Source organism: Lepisma saccharinum, chromosome 21 (assembly GCF_977018435.1).
Source record: "Lepisma saccharinum chromosome 21, izLepSacc3.1, whole genome shotgun sequence".
Lineage (NCBI taxonomy): Eukaryota > Metazoa > Arthropoda > Insecta > Zygentoma > Lepismatidae > Lepisma > Lepisma saccharinum.
In genome coordinates, this window is record NC_139249.1 from 52,320,789 (window position 1) to 52,329,872 (window position 9,084).

Consider the following 9,084-nt stretch of genomic DNA (forward strand, 5'->3'; position numbering starts at 1 on the left):
ATGCTACCACTACCTAGATAGAGGCGGCAAAATCTCCCTCGGACAAGCGAAATAGCGTTACGGTCCAGGTAAAGTTCGTGTGTAGGAACCGGTGACCGACAGTGCATAGTGATAAGCCATATCGAATAAACACAAAGACATATGTACTTTCAGATTACCACCTCTTTACCTGTAGCCGGGAAGCGGCTAGCTGCCTACCTGAAAATCACGGGTAGCGACATGCATACGAAAATGATATAGCCCAAAATTAACATGAAAATAAAAAGTATATTCTATTCATAACCAACAGAAATGGAATTATTACAGGTCCCCACACTTGCACTCTCACATTCTCTCTCAGATTCAATCCTCATGGGGTCATCGACACAAGAAATTATACATGACATGTACAGGTTTTATGACGACAAGCCCTAATTATTGCATTCTCAATTAATTTTATCTTACTTTTTGTCTAATCAGGTCATTTGTGATTTTGCTCCAGTGCTACTTAAATCCTAGCCAGCCCTTACTTAAGTTCACCTTTTGTTTTTAGAAAAGAAACTAGTCGGCGCGGTGACAATACATTACTTGACCAGCATAAACAAAGGCGTCTCAACGGCAATTACATTCACGTGGGCGGACGCTTTCCTTTTACAAGACCTCACGTGGTTCCATACATAACAAATAACCTCCGTTGAGCGACGCAAACATATACTCTCTAGCAGGCGGGACTTAAACACTTCGCCGCGACGAGCAATTCACATTACCAGGCAAATACTTTTACTAAATGATCACACATGCGGCCTGACATAGCTAGCATTGACACATAAAAATGAACAAACCTCAAGTAGATTATGCAATTAAGCGGGCGGCGCTTTACTCTAATAGTACGCACTTTAAACAAATACAAAGGAGCACAAACAACAATGAATTTAAGATCATAAAAAAATATCACAAGGAATAAGAAAAATTGACCTGAGACGAATAGGTTACAAATGACAAGCGCGACGGGAGTTTGATATAAAATTTCGAGTTGAGTGGGCGTTTTCAAAATGTCGACGAATTTCAAGGGCGTTCTCTAAATCAATCGGGCCGTCGCGTGCTGACAATCACACAGGTGAATACATTACCAACTCTCAGCTTCCGAGGTGCATCCTGGCGTCGTTATGGGCGATTGAAAAACACATAGTATCCGCGCGAAAGGTTTCCTTGGTCGCGACGATGGAGATGCAAAAAGGGTTCAAACACCTAGTTCTCCGGCTCCTCTTCCTCTCGGGATCGGTGGATCTCCGTGGTATGGCGCGGTTCGGACGTCGCATCTGAGCGGTCGTTGTAGGCGTCGTCGGCGTCGTCGGGGCGTCAACATCTCTCTCTACATCTCTCTGACGCGGCTGGTAGGCGTCGTCGGCATCGTCGGGGCGTCAACATCTCTATCTACGTCTCTCTGTCGCGGCTGGTAGGCGTCGTCGGCGTCGTCGGGGCGTCAACGTGGCGGATGGTAGGCGTCGTCGGGGCGTCAACGTGGCGGATGGTAGGCGTCGTCGGGCGTCAACGTGGCGGATGGTAGGCGTCGTCGGCGTATCAATAGGGCGGCGTTCGACGTTCTCTCTCTCTCCATGGCGGCGGATAGGCATCATCGGCGTAGTTTCTTCTGACGTCGGGCGAATCGACGTAACGCCCTCATCTCCTTTCTTCTTCTAGCCCGCCATTGTTTCCGGTGTTCCTCGTTTCTCAAAAATTATATAAATGGCGTAAGGTAATCACGGAAACACGGTTTCGCTTCAACTTCCCCCAGCGGTTGAGGTAGGCGCACTCGTGTAGACTTACTGCCTATCACACACACTGGTGTTCGCACAACACAACCAAGTCCACTGTACACGAAGGCAGCGCGAAGGTGCTCTCGTTCCAAGAATCGCGGCAAAACTGTATATGGAGAGTTAGCACGGAGCTGCTCTCACTACAAGGATCGCGGTAAGACTGTGTATCGAAAAACCATGTCCTTCGTTTTATTTGGATTTTGAAAAAGGACGCTAGGCGCACGTTGGAGCGACGCTTCCGCAGAGGTTATTCCACCACGCTCTATTGTCTCCAAACTAGGACGGACCGTGTCCGAAGTTTACTCAGACGGATTAAGCTTCCGCCTGGCTGTCGCCCATAGCTCAATTGCAATCGCTGTCCACAAACTGATCAATTAGAACCGATTTGATCTGGCGTCCGTAATTGTCGCTTGATCGTGACGAAACTCCACACATCTGTCCTTGCAGATATGCCGCTGCGCTGGTATAAGTTTCACATGAATCTGACCGTTGGAAACCGAGATATTTAAATGTTTGTCATTACGGTCGAATTTCCTAAGCTTTAGACGCATAGCGTGACCCTTCAGGTGCTCACCCTTAACACAAGCGAATGTCTCGTTCCTCCCGTCGGCTTGGCAAAAATCAAATATGTAATCTTACAAATTAAAACACTCAACACTTTGAATCGACACGTCTTTTTACCGCTACATACATGAATAATAATGATAATAATAATAATGACGGTAAATCTGACTGTCACAACCTCGCCCTTCTCCTTCTTCCAAGGATTTCGTAAGCGTGAAAAATTCGCTCTACACAGGGACAGATTTTTTTTGTTTACAAATCCTTGAACACTCTGTATATAAAATAGACCAACAAATACATTAACACCCTGTATATAAAAATTGACAAGCAAATACATGTACACCCTGTATATAGAAATTTACTCTCTGAACGGCACGGACACTGTGACCTTCCAGATACATAACATATATAATAACACCCTGAATATAAACATAACATGAAGAGTATGTACACAAAACAAGAACAAGATGCGAGCGTTTACGTGTCAGCTTGCATTCTTACGTCGCTCTCTCTTTCGTATCTGGGCGAACCGTGTCTCGAATTTGGCCTGTTCGTGTCTCTCGCCGGGCTCCATGGCATTCTCGCTCCACGGCGTCCTGCATCTCCCCGATCTGACTCCGGGCTGACCGACCTGCTATCCGCGTGGCGTTGATAAAAGCCATCCCGGACTTGGCCGTTCTGAAAGAAGCTGTCGTTCCTCCTTGGCGACGCACGAGTCGGACCTCCACGCCGTCTCCTGCCTCTGAACGGGCGTCTTCGTCGCGGTGAAGGTGGATCTTGTAGCTGGTGGTTCCTTTCAGCCCCTGGAGCGTGGTGCTGTCCTCTCCATCCCTGCTGGACTAGATGAACGCGCGGGTGTTTATTCCGGTGCGACGAATCATCTTCCGGTCGGCGCCGCTTGCTAAACTTCTCACCCCTGGTTTTCTGCCTCTCCTCCTCGCACTGAAACAGATTTTCCAGTGTGAGGGACATCGCGTCGGCGTCAAACACGCATGCTCCATTGAGATGACGACGGATCTCGTGTGGGAAATGGTACACCAGAGCGGCTATTATCTCCGCCGTGGTCATTTGGGGTTGCAGAGACTTGAACTCATTGTAACGTTTCCAAAAGTACTGGGCATACGTGAGTCCTCCGCCCCTGTCGTATCGTTCGTTTCGCACCTGCATCAGCATCCTCTCGACCTGCAGGGGACGTTGAAAATAAGTGAGAAACGCTTCCTTGAACTCCTCATATGAATTGAAGTTCCCCTCGTTCCTGTCCATCCAGTTCTTGGCCCGGTCCTGCATTAAACCTTTCAGAATCAGAAGCCTATCCTCGTCTGTCAGACCTAACTCACGGCCGGTAGAATTAAATTCCTCGAGGTACGTGGAAGGAAGAATTCTGTCAGCACCCGAAAATTTTTTGAAGTGCTTCCGGTATTCGGGCGGAAACAGAGCTCTCCTTGCGGACGATGGGTCAAAGTGTAAATTTTCCTCCCCCTGCTCGCGGCGTGGACTCAACCGTGGTGATGCAGCGTCTTCTCTTCGAAGGGGGCGGGGCGTTTCTGGAGCTCGCGGGTCGCTTCCCCCGTTCGAACAAGTGGCGACGTCGGCTGCCGGTGGTGACGTCAATCTGGGCTCCCGCGACGATTGTGAAGTGCCGCTGCTAGTCACGCTCAGTTGACGCACTTTCATCTCGAGGTCCTCAATTCGTTCGGAGTTTCCTTCAGCTCGACCTGAAATTTCTCTCACTTGTCGCCCCAGGGTGTCTATGCCACGGTCACATGTCGCTTCCAGCTGCACGCATTGTCGGGCCATCTGCTGCATACCTTCCTCTTGGTCGCGCACGCTCTGAGACAGTGTTGCCATCTGGTTCTCTTGCCGGTCGATCCGCACGTTGATGTCGGCGATTTTGGCTTCGACACGGGATTCGCATTCCTGTACCCGAGTGACGAGTTCTTGCGTTATCACCTCACCGGAAGTACGGATGGTCTCCTGGAGGCGGTCTTCCGTCACTTGCATCTGGGTGCTGATGGCCTCTATCTTTCTTTGGGTGGCTTCCATCCCGCTTCGCGTGGCTTCCATCTTAGCTTCGATTCCGCTTCGCGTAGCCTCCATCTTGGCTTCGAGCGAGGCTCCCATCCGCAGTAGCATCTCGATGATCTGTTGGGAGTTGGTACCACTGAGGCTAGCTGCTTCGTCGACCCGTTCTGCACCTCCCGGAGAAACCGATTGCGCGCTGATCTCATTGGCTTCCCCCCCGCTGTTCGGTAGACTGCTTCCTTCACGTGGACCTAACGGGAGATCGCACCGGGAACAAACCTGTCTAGCTGTGCCGACGTATTCACTTTCTGGGAACTCCTCGCTGCAGATATCGCAAGTCACCCTAACGTCACTCATGTTTAAGTTCTCGATGCGGCGGTTGCGCAATTTCATGAAATCAAATATTCAACCCTCGGTCGATTCTCAATGCTCGCTGACAAGCGTAAACGTGAGCGCTCACAATATATACCAATATATGTATTTAAACAATTCACAAACGAAAAAAGATAAGGGCGGTCGATTCCCCTTTTGCCAGAACTCAACTTAACGCCTAATGCCATATGCCAAACAAAAATTTTAAAATGCCTAACGCCTTAAATAGCTGCCCTACTACCTTGACAAAAATAAACGCCTAATGCCTCAATTACCACCTCACGTCAAAATAAAACAATAAAATCTCACAATGAAACACAGTTACATGACACCAAAATACGCCTGACGTAGCCCTTACAAAAATGACATATGCACCTGCACTGAGGGTGCTTTCGATTTAAAATATACCGGTCCCTGTGTTCGCGGCGCCAAAAATGTATGCTACGCCCTCCCTTGCCCGGGAAAACAAATGCTACCACTACCTAGATAGAGGCGGCAAAATCTCCCTCGGACAAGCGAAATAGCGTTACGGTCCAGGTTAAGTTCGTGTGTAGGAACCGGTGACCGACAGTGCATAGTGATAAGCCATATCGAATAAACACAAAGACATATGTACTTTCAGATTACCACCTCTTTACCTGTAGCCGGGAAGCGGCTAGCTGCCTACCTGAAAATCACGGGTAGCGACATGCATACGAAAATGATATAGCCCAAAATTAACATGAAAATAAAAAGTATATTCTATTCATAACCAACAGAAATGGAATTATTACAGGTCCCCACACTTGCACTCTCACATTCTCTCTCAGATTCAATCCTCATGGGGTCATCGACACAAGAAATTATACATGACATGTACAGGTTTTATGACGACAAGCCCTAATTATTGCATTCTCAATTAATTTTATCTTACTTTTTGTCTAATCAGGTCATTTGTGATTTTGCTCCAGTGCTACTTAAATCCTAGCCAGCCCTTACTTAAGTTCACCTTTTGTTTTTAGAAAAGAAACTAGTCGGCGCGGTGACAATACATTACTTGACCAGCATAAACAAAGGCGTCTCAACGGCAATTACATTCACGTGGGCGGACGCTTTCCTTTTACAAGACCTCACGTGGTTCCATACATAACAAATAACCTCCGTTGAGCGACGCAAACATATACTCTCTAGCAGGCGGGACTTAAACACTTCGCCGCGACGAGCAATTCACATTACCAGGCAAATACTTTTACTAAATGATCACACATGCGGCCTGACATAGCTAGCATTGACACATAAAAATGAACAAACCTCAAGTAGATTATGCAATTAAGCGGGCGGCGCTTTACTCTAATAGTACGCACTTTAAACAAATACAAAGGAGCACAAACAACAATGAATTTAAGATCATAAAAAAATATCACAAGGAATAAGAAAAATTGACCTGAGACGAATAGGTTACAAATGACAAGCGCGACGGGAGTTTGATATAAAATTTCGAGTTGAGTGGGCGTTTTCAAAATGTCGACGAATTTCAAGGGCGTTCTCTAAATCAATCGGGCCGTCGCGTGCTGACAATCACACAGGTGAATACATTACCAACTCTCAGCTTCCGAGGTGCATCCTGGCGTCGTTATGGGTGATTGAAAAACACATAGTATCCGCGCGAAAGGTTTCCTTGGTCGCGACGATGGAGATGCAAAAAGGGTTCAAACACCTAGTTCTCCGGCTCCTCTTCCTCTCGGGATCGGTGGATCTCCGTGGTATGGCGCGGTTCGGACGTCGCATCTGAGCGGTCGTTGTAGGCGTCGTCGGCGTCGTCGGGGCGTCAACATCTCTCTCTACATCTCTCTGACGCGGCTGGTAGGCGTCGTCGGCATCGTCGGGGCGTCAACATCTCTATCTACGTCTCTCTGTCGCGGCTGGTAGGCGTCGTCGGCGTCGTCGGGGCGTCAACGTGGCGGATGGTAGGCGTCGTCGGGGCGTCAACGTGGCGGATGGTAGGCGTCGTCGGGCGTCAACGTGGCGGATGGTAGGCGTCGTCGGCGTATCAATAGGGCGGCGTTCGACGTTCTCTCTCTCTCCATGGCGGCGGATAGGCATCATCGGCGTAGTTTCTTCTGACGTCGGGCGAATCGACGTAACGCCCTCATCTCCTTTCTTCTTCTAGCCCGCCATTGTTTCCGGTGTTCCTCGTTTCTCAAAAATTATATAAATGGCGTAAGGTAATCACGGAAACACGGTTTCGCTTCAACTTCCCCCAGCGGTTGAGGTAGGCGCACTCGTGTAGACTTACTGCCTATCACACACACTGGTGTTCGCACAACACAACCAAGTCCACTGTACACGAAGGCAGCGCGAAGGTGCTCTCGTTCCAAGAATCGCGGCAAAACTGTATATGGAGAGTTAGCACGGAGCTGCTCTCACTACAAGGATCGCGGTAAGACTGTGTATCGAAAAACCATGTCCTTCGTTTTATTTGGATTTTGAAAAAGGACGCTAGGCGCACGTTGGAGCGACGCTTCCGCAGAGGTTATTCCACCACGCTCTATTGTCTCCAAACTAGGACGGACCGTGTCCGAAGTTTACTCAGACGGATTAAGCTTCCGCCTGGCTGTCGCCCATAGCTCAATTGCAATCGCTGTCCACAAACTGATCAATTAGAACCGATTTGATCTGGCGTCCGTAATTGTCGCTTGATCGTGACGAAACTCCACACATCTGTCCTTGCAGATATGCCGCTGCGCTGGTATAAGTTTCACATGAATCTGACCGTTGGAAACCGAGATATTTAAATGTTTGTCATTACGGTCGAATTTCCTAAGCTTTAGACGCATAGCGTGACCCTTCAGGTGCTCACCCTTAACACAAGCGAATGTCTCGTTCCTCCCGTCGGCTTGGCAAAAATCAAATATGTAATCTTACAAATTAAAACACTCAACACTTTGAATCGACACGTCTTTTTACCGCTACATACATGAATAATAATGATAATAATAATAATGACGGTAAATCTGACTGTCACAAGAAGACGAGTGGCGTAATATCCCACAGGAAAGAATATTAAATTTGATTCAGTCTAGCTATGCCTAATCGTATGCGGGCTGCTATTAGAGCAAGGGGAGGCCGTACACGTTATTAGAAATTAACAATTGTTACCATATGTTATTGTTGAAGTTCTTGAAAGCTCAGTTTTCTATCATTCTGAAATGGTGTTTTTTTCTCCCAAAGCATTACATTTTGAAAATTTTTACTTATCAGAATAAAGCAATGTTAATAAATATAGGTTCACTTTAAGCGTTATTAAATGACCTTTCAAACAACATACTTCATACTTCTTTTATAATCTTATTTTCTTCTTATTTTTTTTCTCAAAAACATTTTATCTCAAAAGTGTGAGGTGGGTCTATTTCTTTGCACGCAAGTATATATATATATATATATATATTGTAGAGATATGGAGACCATTAAACCGAGAAAACCTCGTCATGTTAATATTCACACTTGTTTATTTCCTGAACTTGTCCGACCAGCGAGTGATCCCAAGAATGCGCTAGCTTGTAACTTCCGTAAAAACCAGGAACAGGAAAGGCAAACGCGTGGATCTAAACAGGATCTACCGCGTTTGAAAGGTTTAACAACCTTTCGAGGCCTAGAATGATAAAAGCAAGCTCCTACCCGGAGCTAGCTCTCTTTTGGATTCTGACACTCATCGACGCTACATGGATAGTTAGTCCGATTACTTTACAACACTTTACACTACTAACTACGACGATGGAACACGGAGTTACCGCTGCCTAGCATGCTACAAGGCGCAAGGGATCGCTTGGCTTGGTGAACTGAGGATCGCTGGATAGAACCTTGGAACTGTCACGATTCGGTCTGCGAGAAGCATTAGGACAAGACAACACACACATCTACCAGGTATGAACAAGCGTGAATAACCTTTTACACCAACTTTCCATATCCCTACCCTCCTACGGAGCAGGTTCAGCCATCAGATATTATTAAGCTCTACCTAAATGTTTAAATGAAACTTCCCTGTGACCTCAGAGCCCAGGTAAAACGGGCTTACAACAATATATATATATATATATATATATATATATATATATATATATATATATATATATATATATATATATATATATATTTATGGGCGTCGACAGGAGGGTCGAACCAGTCGGTCGACCCCCCTGGAAATTTCCATCTACTTTTTTCAATATATGGCAATTTATAAACGAAGCACTTTATTTCACCTCATTTTGCGTCATTGTTTAAAAATGGTCTCGAGATATTGAATTTAGTACGAAACTTTCATAATTTGCTACACGGAAACTCCGTTAATTTG